Source organism: Protopterus annectens, chromosome 2.part1 (genome assembly GCF_019279795.1).
Source record: "Protopterus annectens isolate FY-2018-M chromosome 2.part1, PAN1.0, whole genome shotgun sequence".
In the NCBI taxonomy this organism is placed as follows: Eukaryota; Metazoa; Chordata; order Ceratodontiformes; family Protopteridae; genus Protopterus; species Protopterus annectens.
Window position 1 is genome coordinate 102,631,850 of NC_056729.1, and position 20,949 is coordinate 102,652,798.

Consider the following 20,949-nt stretch of genomic DNA (forward strand, 5'->3'; position numbering starts at 1 on the left):
CACAAGCTCAGAGAAGGTGGAGAAAGTATGGAGAATGTAACCCCCATCTTCTTGCTCTTCTCTGAGTCTGGCCATCATAACAGGACACCAGTGAGTTTTTATGCCTGATGTTCTGAATGTCAGTCAGCTACCCAGTGACAAAGAGTAGGGTTCCTCTATTGGCAGTACATGGTGGTATTTTATTGGTTTTATTAAAAAAATGTAACACATATATTCACTTACTCTTTTGGGGGTCTGTTGTATAATAGAAACAAGACAGTATGGGGTATGGTGTACCATGGGATATTGGTACTTCCCAGGTGCATGAGATACTCAGCTCATGTTCATCACACGGCGCCTTACAACAGAGCTGAGAAGCACCATTATCTACGGTACTGCACACTTTGTCATTCTGCTATTAAACTAACTCCTTAGTAGGCAGCTCAGTCTACGCTGATGTTGTAGTAAAGAAGTAACCTGGGAGAAACAGGCTGGCAAAAGAAGAGGATATAATGACTGGCATGGGTGAAAATGAGTAGGCATGATTAAGGGCTTGTATAAAAAAAGAACTACCTTTTATGGGATGGAGAGCAGTTTTTACATATTGGAGAGAACAACTGGGTATGGAGTAGGTGGTGGGAGGGAGTAAAGCAGCATTCATCTTCTGGGTCAACCTACATTAGCTAGCGGCGTGAAGTGGAAGACATTTACTTTTTTTATTTATTTTTTAACCAGGTAAGTGGACTGCAGCTTAGACCCATTTCTGCCATGATAATAAAATACAATGTTCGTATCAACCAAAGGTACATACCATGCAGTTATTGTAGGATTCATATTTACAGTGATGCATTCCTACTGATATTATTGAAGCATTCATATTTACAACATTTGGAAGGCTCTGTTAGTACTTTATCTGGTCCATATCCATACTGTTGACAGTATTGTACCCGTGCGTACAATACAATCGGTAAACAGAGGTGTTTAACAAACATTAACATAAAGGAAGGACTCAGTAAAAGATGCAAGTGATGTTAGCAGGAAATATTACTATAATTTTGTCTAACTTTTTTTCATTTTTCAGGACAAATTTTACAGACATTAAATAGTGTGTCAGTGGGTGGGTTATGGCTCCATCATATGCCAACCTATTTATGATGTATAGGGAGAACCAATATATAGTCACTTCAGAATTTGGGGTTAATATTACATTTTATAAATGGTTTATCGACGATGTGAGTTAACTGGTTAACACCTGAGGAAGAAAGAGGCATGAAGAAAATGCCTTACTGTATTATAATTTTTTGCCGGGGATACACAGTTTTAGTTAGCGGTTCTATTGGGATGGTTTGTTTAAATGGGGGGATAAAGATATGCCTGAATATAACAAATTACTAGCATAGGATGGAAAGGAGAATAGATTCAACATTAATGAAGAGGAGAGAGAGAGAGACAAATAATGGAGGGGGGAGAGACAGATAGGAGGATGATAGTGATCATAAGCCACAGACCACATACATCTTGCATAAAGAAAATTATTGACAGTAATTGGAAATATTTAATTTGTTATGATGGGATGGATACATTTTAGGTTTGAGTACTAGTTTTATCAATAGATAGACTAGAAATTTGAAGGAACTGTTCCTGTCTAAAATTGTCACTTCCCCAGGAATAGGGGAATGTTTAGTTGTGGGGATGTTGACAGTGTCAGTACTTTAATACAGGGAAAGATTCTATGACAATAAATAACAGGAGAGATATCAATCCTTGAAATGTTTACTGTTTATCCAAGAATGTAATATATTCAGCTACTTGTTCTTCCTGACCAGTGTTTTATGTGGGAAGAACTACAGGGATACTAAAATAAACAATTTATGAGGACACCAGGGACATTCAAATTGTAGATATTATTTGTCTTGTAATAATTTTAAGAAATTTATTTTCATAATCATGATAACGTGGTTATGGTCTGAGAGTGGAAGATCTAAAAAATAAACTGGGCAATAAGGAATTTGCCTGGCAAGTAAGGCGTGATGCCTCTACTGTTACAGGCATAATTGATGCTTTAAATTTTAAATGTGTATGTAGTGAATTATAAGCACTTTTCAAATTATGGATACATGTCTTTTTGTATTTTTTAATTGAAATTCAGTAAATATTTAGGTTCATAGGTGTATACTAGGCTAACAACCATAAGGGCCTTTTTAAGCCTAGCCATGCATCCCAAATCTCTGACAAGTTCTGGTACCCTTGATAAGTGTAAGCAGGGGCTTGGGAGATGAAACATTTACAAGCAGGGGCCTGGGAGATGAACCATTTACAGGCTGCCCTGTGTCCATTAGAGACATATTTGACAAACCAGGGATGAATTTCCTGTTCCTCATCCAATTGCCCAAGTTACACTTAAAATGGGTTAGGGGGAAACTCTGTTTCACAGGCATGGGGAGCTTGTTCCAGTGAAGGGGAAGTCTCTGGATTCTAGAGAAGGGGCAGTTCTGTTTCTGTGTTTCATATCTGTATTTAGGAAGCACAGTGGAGCAGCAGATAGTATTGTTATCTCATATTGGGCACTCCAGTTTCCTCCCACACTCTAAAGACATACATTAGGTGGATTAGACCCTTTATGAGTGAGTGTGTGCACATGTGAGTGGTATGGAGGAAGAACAACTGAAGGACACTGTTGAAGTGACACCGCAACCCCATGTGCAAAAATGGGAAAAGAGGTTGTGGATGAAAGGACGGATAGATGGATGGATGGATGGATGGATGGATGGATGGATGGATGGATGTTTCTTGTCTATATTTGGCATTTCAAAAGTTGATGCTCATGTGGTGTTGGTTGACAGAATGATTTTTAAAGGGTATTTAAGTTTGATTGTCAATAATGAGTTTTCTCACAATTTGAAGAAGTCTTTTTGAAGAATCTGCTTATTGTGAGACAGAAAAAAGTTTCTTGTTTTGCCAAGTATTATTAGATCTATTTTTAAGAAGTACATGTAATGGAGAGTGGAAAATTGCAGAGACAATCTTAAAAGCACAAAATATAATTTGCATTTGTTTTGTTTTGCTGCTGTTATGCTGAAAACACTACACGTAAAGAGAAGGGAAGCGAGCTTTCACTGACTTAATTGACTAAATTTCTAACCACTGTGTTCATTCTTGAAATGAGCTTAAATTAGATGTTTATACCTACTATTTTTGAATATCTGTTTTAAATCTGCTGAATATGACACTGTAATTCTTATGCCTGAATCCTAGGCAAAGTGTGGCTAGTCATACTCCAAGTGCAGATCTAAGTACATTTTTCTGAACATTTCTGAGAAACAGAATGGCTTGCAAAGGCTGAAACATATTGCAAACTGTCTAAATTAGTAGCTCCAGCATAGGTCTGCATACAGACATGTTTGTAGGAAGAAATCATTGAAAAGGATTCATAAAGTGTTCATTATGTATGGGACGGCATTTAGAGAGATGTGCATGTTTCTTAAATTACAGGTTGGTGAGGAGAAAAGATAAGAAGTTATAAATACAAAATATAAATTTCTCGCTATGTTGATGATTCAGGGGTAGCTTTTTAAACCCTTAGTAGTGGACAGCGAATGCTGAACAGGTTATTTAGACTGCAGTTCCTATACATTCTGGCATGGCAATGCTACGTGTTTCTTCATTACAACAAATCTGTCATGAATGCTTTTCATTCTCTTTATTGAAAAATCTTACATAGGAGACTTTCATTTCAACCACAAGCAGCTTATTCAGAACATCTGCAAGTATGATGTAATATATATAGAAAGTGGGGCATATGCCACGGATACATTTTATACACCTGCAGGTCTGTTCTGAACTACTTCTTACATCTTTTAAACTGTCACAAATTGAATCAGAGTAACTGCATATTTCTTCAACACATATTACATATAGTAGAAAAAAAGCAAGGTTTATGGAATTAAACAAGCCCTGCTATTCTCAAATATAGTAAACCGTCATGCGCCAAGGGGATTCATATAAATAGACATTTGTACTAGAAATCATAAGCAGTTCATAAACTGATATATGCTGCACAGTGACACACATATGCTGGTCTGTAAACTGTGTACCTGTCATGTGTAGCACAGGTAGTGTCCCAAACCCACAGTACAGCACACAAAGTATACAATGTTAACATGTGATGGTGTACCAACCTGGTATGCAGTTTTAACATACAAGACAAGAAGACATGGGCAATATGGTTACTCACATGTTGCCCTTGTATGTATAGATCTCTATCATGATGGCAGATATCCAACAGGTTACAATCACAAACACTACATAGACAATCACCCATCAATACAAGCACTGAAAGTTGGACATCAAACACACAAAACAACTGCAGGCACTGGAATATTATTTATCATCATGTAAGAAATATTAAAAAAATTAAAGGCGATGAACTTGGTACAGAACATATATCACTATATATAACACGTACAACATATACAATAATAAAAAGATGAAGGTTTGTTGGCCTATCTGGCATTTTTCAGTTTTGAGTGGCCTGCTACATCTGCCTTGCCAAGACGTTTGTATTTCTAATACCATGATCGGAATATACCCCATCCCTAAGTCAAAGTATGATTAAAGTTCACAAAATTAGTATTGTTTCAGTCTTTGATGTTAGCCAAAAGTGCTATGTGTGTCATATTAGGCTCATGTGGGCAGTGTAGGAGGATGTCCAGTACCTACCTTTCATCATATCAGTGGCGGCTGGTGACTTCAAATCAAAGGGGGACTGCAGGAGACAGCTGAATGGGTGGGGTCAATGGGAAGGGGGTGTGGCCAACTAGAAAGGGGAGGAGCTATGCTCAAAACCACAAAAACTAACTAAATACACTGCCCTGGGTGCCAAACCGTCATTATGAGAGTCCAATCAAGATAAAATGAAGCGTAGAAGAATAAAAATATTTCAATGCATTGGCTGCATGACAGCTTACTTAATATCTAGATGGAAACAAAAAGGTTGTGAGGCATGAAAAAATAAATTACTTTTTAAATACATTAATGGAATGCCAGCCAAAATCAAGTATAAGAAAAACAAGCAGCACTCAACTCAAGCCACTTCTTGCATTGCAGTTCTAATTATAATTTATATTCAGCTTTATTAAAGTACCAAGTAACATGCTGAAAGTAGAAATCTCTGATGCCCCCACTTGTAAAAATGTTTCTTATCCAAAAAAGACCTGCTGCCTGACAACTATCTACTTGTTTCATGGGAAAAACATGGTCAAAGTAAAAAATGAAAAGCAAACAAGAAATAAGCTCAAGATACATTGCTTAAAAGGATTACTGTACAGGTTATGGACCACACAATTGGCATTCTGTTTAGTTTACGGGTAAATCCTGCAGAGATGACTGGAAGTGTCCAAGTGTAATGAGCTTCTTAAAATAATGTAACCCTGTCCTTTATTACAAATACTGTCATATGCATTTCAATACTCAAGGCTTATACATTATCTATTTAAGTATTCTCTACATGGCAACAACAGAAATGCTTTCAATGTTGGCAATTCTTTAACAGTATGCTTATTAAAGCTTACTTGCATCTTACAATCTCAGCCAAGCTTACCTGATGGTCATTAAAATATTGCTAATTAAACACAGAGCAACAGGCACTTTGAGTAATAAGCATAAATCAACAGTAGAAAAAATATGACAGAAACCAGACCATTCTGCAAAAATCAAGGACAGATGAAAAGCCACTGTAGTACTTGTGTCTACCTTGGATGTATGGGGGGGAGGATACTCTGCACATTTACACTGCATAACTACTCCTTGCCTTGCTTCGACACATCCAGAGTCACTACATGGGGGAGTGGGGTGCAACAAGTATGTCACAATTTGAAATGTCTCTGGCTGACTGTGATGGCCCTGACACATTTATCATACCTCTCAACCTCAGAGCAAGAAATCTGGACAAAGCCATACAAAGAAGTTGGACAAAGGCCCAAAAATAAGGACAATTTTTAAAATATTGCTCTTATAAACTTAGAAAGATAATAGAATAGGTCTTGCATTAGTATGAATTTTCTGAAGGGTATGAAATCTGAAACTCAAATGTCTGTCATTATTTTCTAACTTCAGTCTTTAATGATTTGTCACTAATTTGCCAAAAAAAACACAATTTTATGAAAAATGGACCAAAAATGTGATGTAAAAATATAAAATAGCCACACAATACAGCTGGGAAACTGTCAAAGAAGGGACACTTTAATATTAGTACTGTTAGCTTGAGTAGCTGACAAAATAAAAGAATCTACATGCATTTCTGAAATAAAAGTGATCTATAACTCTGATTATTGCAGTTATTTCTTAATTGTAAACCCAACATGTTTTCTTCCAAAATTGCTATTTTGCAGAGGGATTATTAGGGGGAAGAGCAACATTTTGAGCCAAAATCAGGTACAGTTAAGAGGTTTGGCTATGCCTAATTCTATAAAGCAATTTATTTGCATGTACCTCTCAACTGGATCACACTCCTTATTTCTTGATACACTGGAAAGTATTAGGGTACAACCCAACACCCTAATAATGGGCGATATCAACTACCCCACTATTAACTGGGAAAACTACTCATGTACCAACTCTTTTGCTCAACGATTTCTAGAATTCATAAATTCCAACGCCTTGGATCAACTTATTCACACCCCCACCAGGGGCAGCAATATCCTAGACCTGGTCATTACCAACATGGGAAACCAGTGTTCCACACCAGAGGTCAATTCCTCGTTGGTCAGATCCGACCACAAGCTAATCAGCCTAGACATCCACATCTCATCCCCACCCCCGATTAGGGAAACCATCGTAAAAAACTTCTCCAAAGCCAACTTCACACTTCTTAAGACAGAAGTGGCAAACTTCATGACACCCATGCAGACGTACAATAGAGGTATGACTGCCGAATCCCACACAAATGCACTTTATAAGCACTTACACGAGTGCATGGATTATGCTATCCCTAATAGAACCAAGATGTTATCCTCCAAAAAAGGAAGCCATTCTGGTGGTCCTCTGCCATAAACAAACTCTACAACAGAAGAAAGAAACTGTTGCAAAAAAGAGTAAAATCCCATGACTGGAGGAACTCCCTGGTCAACCTCAGTAAGAAGCTGAGATCCTTCATAAAATCCTCCAAAGCTAGTTACAAAAACAAAATTGCCACTGACTCTAAAGACAACCACAAAGCATTCTATAGCTATGTCAAGAATCTAAATGGTAACACTCAGATCTGCTCTGAGTTACAGCACAATGGCACTAAATATACAGAACCAACTGATATTGCCAACATCCTAGCAGATAGGTTCAGTGCTAACTTTACCCCCCTCTCACCCCCTAGAGGGCCCATCTCTATACAGGAAGAATGCAAAGTTCCTATAATCACAGCTGCACAGGTAAAAAACACACTCTCCAAATCCAAGAACACAGCATCCATGGGACCTGACAATATCCCAGGCTGCGTTCTACACAAACTACAGAATGAAATGGCACCCTACCTAAGTACCATGTTCAATCATAGCCTCACCTCAGGCTTTGTATCCACTGAATGGCGCACCGCGACAGTTATCCCACTCCACAAAGGGGAAGCCAAGACGGACCCCGGGAACTACCGCCCCATTAGCCTGACGAGCCTGGTCTGCAAGGCCATGGAACGTATCATTGTGGAACTCATAAACAAAGACATTGGTAATCTCCAAACTCTGGACCCTACCCAGTTTGGATTTGTAAAAGGCAGATCATGTCTCTTAAACCTGATTGACTTCTTTGAAGCAGTCACCAAAGCCATAGATGAGGGTAAAATGGTTCACACAGCTTATCTAGATCTCGCCAAGGCTTTCAACACCATCCCCCACTCTGGAATTATAGATAAGCTCACTAAACTAGGTATAAATCCCTATGTCACAAGATAGGTTGCCAACTGGCTCATGGACAGAACCCACACTGTGAAAGTAGCGGATTCCAAATCCGACATCAGACCAGTGACAAGTGGAGTACCACAGGGTTCAGTCCTGGGTCCTCTCCTGTTTGGTATCTACTTCTCTGAGGTGCAGGCCAACACGGAAGGTCTTTTGTTAACAAAGTTTGCAGATGACTGCAAACTAGGAGCCATAATCGAAACTCCTAACAATGTGGACAAACTACAAAAGGGCCTCACTGAGACAGATACCTGGTGTCAAAGCCATGGCCTGAAGCTCAATGCCAAAAAGTGTACTGTCATCCCCTTTGGTAAAAACTTTATACCCATGAACTACCACATAGCTGGTAGTCTACTTAATGCTGAAAATGTGATAAGAGACCTTGGGACACAGGTGGACAGTAGTCTCTCCTTTGATAATCACATTGCACAGTGGTCAGGAAATCCTTCTACATGGCTCATCTCATCGCAAAAGGATTCTTATCCAGAAAAAAAGAGGTCATTGTTCCCCTCTACTCATCACTTATTAGACTCATTATAGAGTACAATGCCCCTTTTGGTATGTACCTCTTAAGACATCTACAACAACTGGAAAGACCACAGAAATACCTCACAAAGAGGATTACTGGCCTCAAACAGATGCCCTATGCAGACCGTCTCAAAAAACTACAGCTTTACTCCATCGCATATCGCCTACCCAGGGGCAATCCCTGCCTAACATACAAAGCTATGTCAAACCCAGAGCTGTTGGACATGCTCCACTTAAATAAATCCCAATCCCTCAGAGCTACATGCTCTAGGGACCTAAACCTTGTCACCACAATAAACAGAACATGCTGGAGGGATAGATTCCTATCCCAGAGACTTCCCATACTCTGGAACAGACTACCTATCTATGTCAAACAGAGCTCCTCATTAGTACTCTTCAAAAAAAATCTTGATGATTGGATGGGAAATGGGAAATTCACCCCGGGGAATACTTCTTTGGCTCTGCTCGACAGGGGCACAGGAAAATAATTTTCTTGGGTGGCGAAAGCTGGGGTACATTTTTTGGCTAGGCTTGTATGGGCCAGACACTTCCCATACTCTGGAACAGACTACCTATCTATGTCAAACAGAGCTCCTCATTAGCACTCTTCAAGAAAAATCTTGATGATTGGATGGTAAATGGGAAATTCACCCCGGGGATCACTTCTGTGGCTCTGCTCGACAGGGGCACAGGAAAATAATTCTCTTGTGTGGCAAAAGCCAGGGTACATTTTTTGGCTAGGTTTGTATGGGCCCTAGGGCCAATAGCCTAGTACCTACCTATGAACCTATGAACCTATGAACCTGTTAATGCAATAAATATGGACAAGGCCAAATATATTGGGGGAACATATAAACAGTTCTAAAAATTGCTCTTGTATAAACTGAGACAGTTGATAGAACAACAGGTCTTACTTTAGCATGCATTTTTCTGAAGGTTATGAAGTCTGAAACTCAGTGTGTTATTATTTAGTGGCTTAATTCCTAAATAATTTGCCAGAAAACCACAAATTTTATAAGGAACAAACCAAAAATCATCATTTTCTTTCGGCTGTTCCCATTAGGGGTCGCCACAGCAGATCATCTGTTTCCATTTCTTCCTGTCCTCTGCATCATGCTCTTTCACACCAACCACCTGCATGTCTTCTATCACCACATCCATAAACCTTATCTTAGGCCTTCCTCTTTTCTTCTTACCTGGCAGCACCATCCTTAGCATCCTTTTCCCAATATACTCAGCATCCCTCCTCAGCACATGTCCAAACCAACGCAATCTCACCTTCCTTGCTTTGTTCCAAACTGTCCAACCTGAGCTGACCCTCTAATATACTGATTCCTAATCCTGTCCATCCTAGTCACACCCAGTGCAAATCTTAACATCTTTAACTCTGCCACATCCAGCTCTGACTCCTGCCTTTTCGTCAATGCTACCGTCTCCAGCCCATATAACATAGCTGGTCTCACTACCCTCTTGTAGACCTTCCCTTTCACTCTTACTGGTACCCGTCTGTCACAAATCACTTCTGACACTCTTCTCCACCCATTCCACCCTGCCTGTACTCTCTTCTTCACCTCTCTTCAACACTCACCATTACTCTGAACTGTTGATCCCAAGTACTTAAACTCATCCACCTTTACCAACTCTACTCCCTGCATCCTCACTATTCCTCTACCCTCCCTCTCATTTACACACATATATTCTGTTTTAGCCCTGCTGACCTTCATTGCTCTCCTCTCTAAAGCATATCTCCACCTCTCCAGGGTCTCCTCAACCTGGTCCCCACACTCACTACATATCACAATATCATCTGCAAACATTATAGTCCATGGGGCCTCCTGTCTAATCTCATCTGTCAACGTCAAAGACAAACCCACCTCCATAGGTATCACAAGGGATAAGAAACTAAGAGTAATGCTACTCAACGCCAGAAGTCTAAACCTCAAGATGCATGCACTCGAAACTCTCCTTAGCATGGAGAACATCAATATCTGTGCAGTAACAGAAACCTGGTTCAAGGCCCCCGAAAGCACCCCAGCACTACCAGGTTATACCTCATACCATGCTTTTCGGCCCCAAAACTTGGACCGAACCAGAAAAGGAAGGGGAGTATCAATATTCGTCAAAGATACCCACACCTCCAGGTTGGTGGCACAGCACAAAGCATCAGAGACTATCCATGTGCAACTAACAGTGGATAAAACTGCCTTCCAGTTTATAGCCTGCTACAGACCACCCTCCCAAACCCAGGAACCCCACTCGGCCTTCCTTAAATCACTGGAAAATATGAAGGTCTCTCCAAACACCATTATATTGGGCGACTTCAACTACCCAAACATAGACTGGGAGCATTACTCTAGCTCCAACACCCTAGCTCAAAGGTTCCTAGAATTTATAAACTCAAATGTTATGGAACAACTTGTTACCACTCCCACAAGTGGGGAAAACATACTGGACCTGAGCATCACCAACATGGGGACTCTATGCTCCATACCAGAAGTGTATCCCTCACTGGTAAGATCAGACCATAAACTAATCTCACTGGATATTCACATCCCGACCCCACCCCCTGCCCAGAAAATCACAGTGAAAAACTTCTCTAAAGCAAATTTCACACTCCTCAAAACCAAGGTGGAATCCTTCAAAGCCCCCGGGCCTGTGGAAAATACGGCCCAGACCGCAGAATCCTTTATAAACGCATTCTATGAACACCTTCAGGAATGCATGGATCATGCAATCCCAAATAAAACCAAGACCCAATCCTCCAAAGGCAGACGTCCTGTCTGGTGGACCCCAGCTATAAACAAACTATACAATAGAAGCAGGAAGCTACTACATGATAGAGCAAAATCCCAAAAAGGGAAGGCATCTCTGATCAGTGTTAGCAAAAAACTACGGGCACTCATAAAATCGTCTAAGGCCAGCTTCGAGAGAAAAATTGCACAGGACACTAAGGATAATCACAAGGCTTTCTTTAGTTATGTTAGGAACCTGGGTGGGAATTCCCAGATATGCTCAGAATTAGTCCAAAATGACAAAAAATACACTGAACCCACAGACATTGCCAACATCCTAGCTGACAGGTTCAGCGCAAACTTCTCCCCCCCCTCCCCACCAAAAGGGCAAATATCTATCCCAGCAGAGTGCTGCCTCCTGACATCTCAGATGCTCAGGTAAGAGCCGCCCTCCCCAAAGCAAAAAACACAGCATCAATGGGACCAGACAGTGTCCCGGGCTGTGTCCTACATGAACTCCAAGAAGAGCTAAACCCAAACATAAAACTACTGTTCAGTCTCAGCCTTACCACAGGATATGTACCCAAAGAGTGGCGTACAGCAACAGTGGTCCCTCTCCACAAAGGTGGTGCCTCAATGGATCCTGGAAACTATCACCCCATAAGCCTGACTAGCTTGGTCTGCAAAGCTATGGAAAGGATCATCATGGACCTCATAAAAAAAGATATTGGGGACCTACAGACACTGGATCCTACCCAGTTCGGCTTTGTTAAGGGCAAATCCTGCCTCTTAAACCAGGTTGATTTCTTTGAAACAGTCACCAAGGCCATTGACGAGCCTACCTGGACCTCGCAAAAGCCTTCGATACAATACCCCACTCGGGCATTATAGATAAACTCACCAGCTTAAATATAAACCCCTATGTCACTAGATGGGTTGCAAACTGGCTCAAGGACAGAACCCACATGGTTAGAATTGCTGGAGCAATGTCAGACTCTAAACCAGTTACAAGTGGCATCCCACAAGGCTCAGTCCTGGGACCTCTCCTGTTTGGTATATATTTCTCGGAGGTACAGGCCAACACGGAAGGACTGTGGCTGACCAAGTTCGCAGATGACTGCAAACTGGGCGCTATAATCGACTCTCCAGCCGACACAAGCATCCTCCAAAAGGGCCTCATAGAAACAGACAACTGATGCCAGAGCTATGGCCTCAAGCTAAATGCCAAAAAGTGTATAGTCATCCCCTTTGGCAAAAACAAAGTGCCCACAAATTACCACATAGGTGGTAATCCATTAAGTACGGAAGAAGTAATTAGGGGCCTGGGGACCCAAGTTGATAGCAATCTCTCATTTGACAACCACGTGGCCAAAGTGGTTAGAAAAACATTTTATATAGCCCACCTAATCATGAAGGGATTCACATCTAGATCAGGGGAGGTCATTGTGCCTCTTTACTCATCCCTGACCAGGCCCATAATTGAGTACAATGCCCCTTTTGGGATGTACCTTACCAGACACCTGCAGCAACTGGAAAGACCCCAAAAGTACCTCACCAAGAGGATCAAAGGGCTCAAGCAGATGCCATATGCTGCCCAGTTAAAGAAACTCCAGCTCTACTCAGTGGCATACCGCCTGCTCAGAGGCGATCTGTGCCTGACGTATAAAGCCATGTCCAACTCGGAATTAATGGACATGCTGCACCTCAGAAAATCCAAATCCCATCGAGCTATGCGCTTGAGAGACTTGAACCTCAGCATTGAAATAAATAGGACATGCTGGAGGGACAGATTCATAACCCAGAGGCTCCCTTCACTCTGAAATAAAATCCCAGTCCAAGTTAGGCAGAGTCCCTCATTGACTCTCTTCAAGAGGAATCTTGACGAGTGGAGAGGGGATCGTAGGTTTCCCCTGGGTATCACTTCTGTGTCACTGTTAGACAGAGGCACAGTATACTAACCTCAAAAAAGGGCATAGCAAAATTAATTTAAAATGGGTGGCGAAAGCCAAACACACTCTGGCTAGGCTCATAAATGCCCTAGGGCAGATAGCCTAGTATGAACCTATGAACCTATGAACGTGTCCATCACCACTGCAAATAAGAAAGGGCTCAGAGCTGATCCTTGATGTAATCCCACCTCCACCTTAAACATATCTGTCACTCCCACCGCAGTCCTCACCAATGTCACACTACCCTTGTACATATCCTGTACCACTCTTACATACTTCTCTTCCACTCCCGATTTCCTCATACAATACCACAACTCCTCTCTAGGCACCCTGTCATATGCTTTCTCTAAGTCCACAAAGACACAATGCAACTCCTTCTGACATTCTCTGTATTTCTCCAACAACATTCTCAGAGCAAATATTGCATCTGTAGTGCTCTTTCCTGGCATGAAACCATACTGCTGATCACTAATCATCACCTCCCTTCTTAACATAGCTTCCACTGCTCTTTCCCATAACTTCAACCTGTGACTGATCATTTTTTTCCCTCTGTAGTTACTGCAGCTCTGCACATCACCCTTATTCTTAAAGATAGGTACCAAAGCACTTTTTCTCCACTCCTCAGGCATCCTCTGACTTTCCAAAATTTCATTAAACAATCTGGTTAAAAATTCCACTGCCATTTCTCCTAAACACCTCCATGCTTCCACTGGTATGTCATCTGGACCAACAGCCTTTCCATTCTTCATCCTCTTCATAGCTGTTCTTACTTCCTCCTTGCTAATCTGCTTCACTTCCTGATTCACTATCCCTACATCATCCAACCTTCTCTCTCTCTCACATTCTCTTCATTCATCAGCCCTTCAAAGTACTCTTTCCATCTATTCAACACACTCTCCTCACTTGTGAGTACGTTTTCCTCACTGTCCTTTATCACCCTTACCTGCTGCACATCTTTCCCAGCTCTGTCCCTCTGTCTAGCCAATTGGTACAGGTCCTTTTCTCCCTCTTTAGTGCCCAATCTCTCATACAACTCTCTATATGCCTTATCCTTAGCCTTTGCCACCTCTCTCTTTGTCATGCGACTCATCTCCTTATACTCATGTCTACTTTCTTCATCTCTTTGACAATCCCACTTCTTCTTCGCCAGCCTTTTCCTCTGTATACTCTCCTGTACTTCCTCATTCCACCACCACGTCTCCTTGTCCTCCTTCCTATGTCCAGATGTCACACCAAGCACCTTTCTAGCAGTCTCCCTTACTAGCTCTGCTGTAGTTACCCAGCTATTCGGTAACTTTTCATTGCCTCCCGGTGCCTGTCTTAACTCTTCCCTGAACTCCACCTCACAATCACCCTTTTTTAACTTCCACCATTTAATCCTTGGCACTGCTTTCACACTCTTCCTCCACTTCTTGATCACCAACATCATCCTACAGACCACCATTCTATGCTGCTTAACTACACTTTCCCCAGTCACCACTTTACAGTCTCCAATCTCCTTCAGACTGGCCCTCCTACATAGGATATAATCCACCTATGTGCATCTTCCTCCACTCTTGTAAGTCATCCTATGCTCCTCCCTCTTCTTAAAATATGTATTCACCACAGCCATGTCCATCCTTTTCGCAAAATCCACAATCATCTGACCTGAGGAACAAACCAAAAATAAGAAGCAAAAGTCTATTCATTCTTTGAAAATCTGGACAGTTGGGAGGTATAGTTCAGCTGGGGCTGTCTTCAAGTTTGCCGCCCTTCCCCCTCACAAAATTATGGTCGAATGGAGCCTCCCCCTGCAGCCATTCCAATGATCCATTACTTGGCTATTTCACTCCATTTACCATAAACACTAATGTGCATACTGATTTACTTCTATGATGATTTGGACTTCATTTGAAAGTTTTATTTTGCATTTTACAGCACAAACACTAAGACATCTGCTAAACAAACTTAGCATTAAAACTTCTCTGCCCTCACATTAATTGAAACAGCATTGAAACCCACATTCAAAGAAAATACATTTTACCAGTGGCAGATAAAGATTAATTCTGGGCTGTTTTCAAATCATAGGCCCCTTGCATATGAAACATACATGTACTCTTTGATACACCTTCCTATTGTCTTGAACATTTTTCCAGTAAACAATGAAACAAAACGCATGCACCAATAATGGCAAAACTGCACAATTCAGAACATTTCCATCATAAATGTCTACTCAAACTTCTACAGTCCACCATTATCAGTAAATATGCACAATTCTACAGTCCACCATTATCAGTAAATATGCACAATTCTACAGTCCACCATTATCAGTAAATATGCACAATCTCTGAAGAAGTAAAAAAGTCATCTAAATAATTCCACATTAAATAAATCTGTAACTAACGAAGAAGTTGCTGCTAGCAAACACCTTTATATTTCACGGTTTCATCAAAAAATAAAGTGTCTGATGCCCCTGAGGAATAAATTGCCTATATTACATTAAAATGATAAGCTAGTAATATTGTAATAGGAAATGGATGGCAAACTGATAACAGGCTCATAGTTAGTATCTTAACTTTTTCAGTACGGCAGCATTCACCCCTTGTGGGAGTAGAACCAACAACCTTCTGCATCAAAAGCAAGTACACAACCTGTTGTGCTATTAACAATGCAAGCTGACTTAGCATAAGCAGCACTAAACTTCTCTTCCCCTGCAGCTCTCAGCTCCTTGTAAAATCTACTCAAAACTCAACTGCATCTCAACTTCGCAGCACAAGAAATCTGGAAAAAGCCAAATTTATTGGGGGGGGGTCAAAAGGCCAAAAAACAGGGACACATTAAACATTGCTTGTATAATCTTGGAAAGTTGCTAGAACAAAATGCTGTGTTACCACTATACATTTTACTGCCAAGGTCCCTGTGCAAAAGAGTCAGAGCAACATACCACTATGCCAAATTAGCTGCTTTGTGAAAGAAAAATGCTGTGTTACCACCATACATTTTACTACCAATGTCCCTGTGCAAAACAGTCAGAGCAACATACCACTATGCCAAATCACCTGCTTAGTGAAAGAAAAATGTTGTGTTACCACCATACATTTTACTGCCAAGGTTCCTGTGCAAAAGAGTCAGAGCAACATACCACTATGCTAAATCAGCTGCTTTGTAAAAGAAAAATGCTGTGTTACCACCATACATTTTACTACCAATGTCCCTGTGCAAAACAGTCAGAGCAACATATCACTATTCCAAATCACCTGCTTTGTAAAAGAAAAATGCTGTGTTTACCACCATACATTTTACTGCCAAGGTCCCTGTGCAAAACAGTCAGAGCAACATACCACTACGCCAAATCAGCTGCTTTGTGAAAGAGAGGAAGACTGAAACTTAAATGGCTATCATTTAATGAATTCAGTTCTCACCATAACTGTCAACCTCTTAGCACAAAACACCTGGACAAACCCAGTAATGAGGGAATACAGCCCTCAAACATATTCAGTGAATTCAGTTCTTGCCATAGCTGTCAACCTTAGCACAAAAAACCCTGGACAAAGCCAATGATGGGGTAATACAGTCCCACAAATAAGGACAAATTTCAAATATTCATCTTATAAACTTAGAAAATTGCTAGAATAAAAGGTTGTGTTACTATGTATTTTCTGGAGAATATGAAGTCTGAAATTCAAATGCCTGTCAATTTTACTTCTGAAGGAAAAAAAACAATTTTCAGCAGAGGCCCAGGGAGAAATACTGCAGGCACATGTCTTTGTAAAATGGCAGGACACCAGAGCAAATCCATACAAACACAGGGATGAGATGCAGACTCCTCACAGAAGGCACCCCAGCCAAGAATCAAACCAGAAAAACCTATAGCTGTGAGGCAACAATGCTACCACTGCACCATCACATATGTAAGGAGCTAAGCATTCAGAAACCTGAAGTCTGAAATTCAAATGCCTGTCAATTTTATTTAACATTTGTTAAACAGGACAATCTGACTTGGAACAAAAAACAATTTTCAGCAGAGGCCCAGGAAGAAATAATGCAGACATGTCTTTGTAACATGGGAGGACACAAAAGCAAACCCACACAAACACAGGGAGAAGATGCAGACACCACACAGAAGGCACCCCAGCAAAGAATCAAACCTGAGAACCTGCAGCTGTGAGGCAACAATGCTACCACTGCACCATCAAATATCAAGCAGTGCAACATTTAGAAACCACAGATATTATGAGGAACGAATCAGATCAAATATGAGGCAAAAATCTGCAATTATTTTTACAAATGGTGGTGGGTAGGGAATTCAGGTCCTTAACATCTGCATACAGGGTTCAAGCCTGATTATCTCTACCCACCACCGTTTGTTCTCTCTAGCCACCAGTATATAATAACTGGGGCATTTTACACACACACACACACACACACACACACACACACACACACACACACACACACACACACACACACACACACACACGTTCTGCAGTATAAACGCCAGCGATATAAAGCCTTCACCTACCAGCCCAAACTCCAGTGATTGAACGAACACCTACCTGGTACTTCACGAAGTAATCCAGCGAACGAAGCAAGCCCACAATCCGAACACCTACCTAAAGCTTTGGTCCAGCAGTAATCCACGAAGCCCGCACACTGAAAGGCCTGCAAGAGCAGCTCAGTCCTCCTCATTGGTTCTGACTGCGGCTGAAGCAGTCCGGAGCTCCTCTGTTCTGTGCAGTTGTCACCGCACAGATTTCTGGTATCGCACAGCAATGATTGCTGGGTACCCCTTTCTCCATATCTGGACTGCTGATAAAGGCAGTCTGAGTTGTCCGCGCATGCGCAGAGGATCGGCACTCATGAATTGTTTTTTTGTTTTATAGATTTTGTTTTGTTTTTTCTAGGTGGGAGGGCTGCAGTCCGATAGGACTAGCTGTCCCTGCATCATATGGGTTGTACCAGTGGAGGATGGTGGCAGGTTTCAGTGATTTTTTCTTTATTTCTCCAAATATTTTGGGTGTCTAATACTATGACAGGAATGGACCCCATTCCTTAAGTCAAAATACGATTAAAGTTCATGAAATTAGTATTGTTTTAATCTTTGATGTCAGCCATAAGTGCTCTTTGCAGCACCCGCAATGTGCCCAGTAATGACTCCTTCTGCAATTCGTATGGGGTTACATGGATTGGTAACATACCTAAATACAATTGTAGATACTTTTTTATAAGACCCATTACTTCTACTACTATTGGAACTGTCTGGGTATCTTTCTTCCACATTGCTCTCGTTTCTGCCTGCAGATCCTGATTATTTTATGACTTTGTGTCTCCCTGTACACAGGACACTATAGTCACTGGGTGTGGTGATTTCAATGATCAATGCTACTCTTGTCTTCTTTTCTTGGACCACTATATCCGGTTTTCTAGCATCTATCTTTTGAACTGTTGGTATTGGGTGATCCAATGTGATGTAGACTTCATCATTTTCTGTGATGCTTTCTGGCTCATGTTTCCAGTATTTTTCAGTCAATTCAATACCATAATGTTTGCACAATCCCCTGTGCACAGTCTTGCCACATTATTATGCCTTTCAGTATACAGTCCTTCTGCCATTAGTATGTCACAACCAGCAAAAAGGTGTTTCCAATTCAATTTTACAAAACCTACATTTGTCTATTGCTCCCACATGTTCAATGGGCTTTGTAAACCAGCATGTACGTAGCCCACTATCTTGGGCTGCCAATATTAACCTTTCATCTCTTGCTTTGAATTCACCTCCTTAACAATTCCTGCATTCATGAGGTTCTTCCAGAAGTTTTCTATACTTGCAACTGTATTTATGTTTTTCCACATTTCTTGCCTTCTCATCTGGTTCTTCACCTTATATTCTTTCTTTTCTTTTTTGGCACATTCAGTTGCTGCCTGATTTTTATCTACTTCTGGTTTGATTTCCATTCCTGCTTGACGCCAATATGCTTCTGTTGAACTAAGCAGGGAAGTCATCTTAGACTTATTCTCCTCATGTTTCAAAACTTTCACTACATTTGGGTCTTGTGAGGTCAGCAGATATGTGTGGAGTCCCACAATTGCAGTTCTATACATATAATCAATTTCAAGGAGGCCCATCCCTCCTTCGGAACATGGAATATATAATCTTGATATACACTGATTTTTATAAATCATTTGGTGAGCATGAAGCATCCTTCTTGTTTTCCTATCTAATCTATCCAACACATTTTGGGGTCAGTCAACCACTACAAAACTGTAACTTAGGACAGGAAGAGCAAATTGGTTTATAGCTTGGATTTTTTTCCTAGATGTCAATCCTGTTTTCAGAATTAAAGTCTTCCTTACTAAGTTTTATTTGCATTTGTTCATGTTTTATTGCTGATCCTTCATCGATTCCCAAATATTTATACACTCCCTCTTGCTCCAGTTCCTTTATATCACATTCTTCTCCCAAACTGATGTTTTCCTGGTGCTGCAGTTTTCCTGCTTTAAAGATTGCTTTTGAACACTTATCAAGACCAAACGACATTCTTATATCATCTGAAAATGTTTTGACAACCTGCAGCTGTGCTTTCAGTTCCTCATCTGATGAGCTATACAGTTTTAAATCATCGACAAAGAGAAGATAATGCTTTATAATTTGTTGTTTTCTAGGAGCCAAATTGTAGCCATGGCCTAAGCTGTTAAGTAAACAGCTTACTGGGTTAATAGCAAGGCAGAATAGCAGCGGTGACAGAGAGTCACCCTGGAATATCCCCCTTTGAATTTTTATCCCTGGGATAATAATCTGTCCTTTATCATGGCTTAATTGCAAAGTGGTCTGCCACTGTTTCATGGTCACTGCAATGTAATCGATCAATGTAGGGTGTATCTTATACATTTTTAAACATGCTTTTATCCTTGAATATGAGATAATATCAAATGCTTTTTTGTAGTCTATCCATGCCATACTTAGGTTCTTCTCCTTTTTACAGTTCTCCACCATGACTTTATTTAACAACAAATGATCCTTTGTTCCATATGACTTTCTTTTATTGCCCTTTTGTTCTACTGCCATAGTTGAGTTTTCTTCTAAATTACTATAAACTATGTCAGCATCATACCTCTCAACTGTCCATATGTTTGCAGAATGTCCAGATCTTTGGCTCATATTTCTGGTCTGTTCCCCATAAAATGTGTGGTTTTCTGGCAAGTAACTGGGATGACTTGTGGATTGAAGTAACTAAATGATGATATACATTTGAGTTCTAGACTTCAAATCCTTCACAAAATCCATGTTAAAACAAATCCTGTTACTCCAGCATCTTTCTAAGTTTGTAAGAGCAATATTCAAAATATGTCCCTATTTTTGGGCCTCTGTCCCCCCATTTTATCAGGCTTTGTCCAGATTTCTTGCACTAAGAGGTTGAGAGGTCAGCATCAATCCCCATGTATAGTTTATACGTCGTCAGAAGGCAAGTTATTGGTCTATAATTTTTAGGGAAGTTCGCAGGTTCACTCTTAAATAGGAGTATTGTTTTGCCTGTTGTAGCCAGGTTGTTGTCTGTTCAGGATGTGCATATAAATAGTTCTTACTAATGGCTAAGTCTTCTTGCAAATTATTCCTCTGTTGCTGCATGGATGCTGTGCCAGACTGTGTGGCCTGTTTGGTCAAAGCTATCTGCTGTCATCTGTGTTGGTGGGGAAGTACTTTCCCTGGGTCTGACACATGCCTAGGGACATGTGGTCATAAGAAGGCCTTATCTGGCCTGGAGGAATGGGCATTGTTGTGGGGGGATCATCTATGGGCACTGGCCACCATGGAAGGAGGGGACTGGGTATGGACTACAG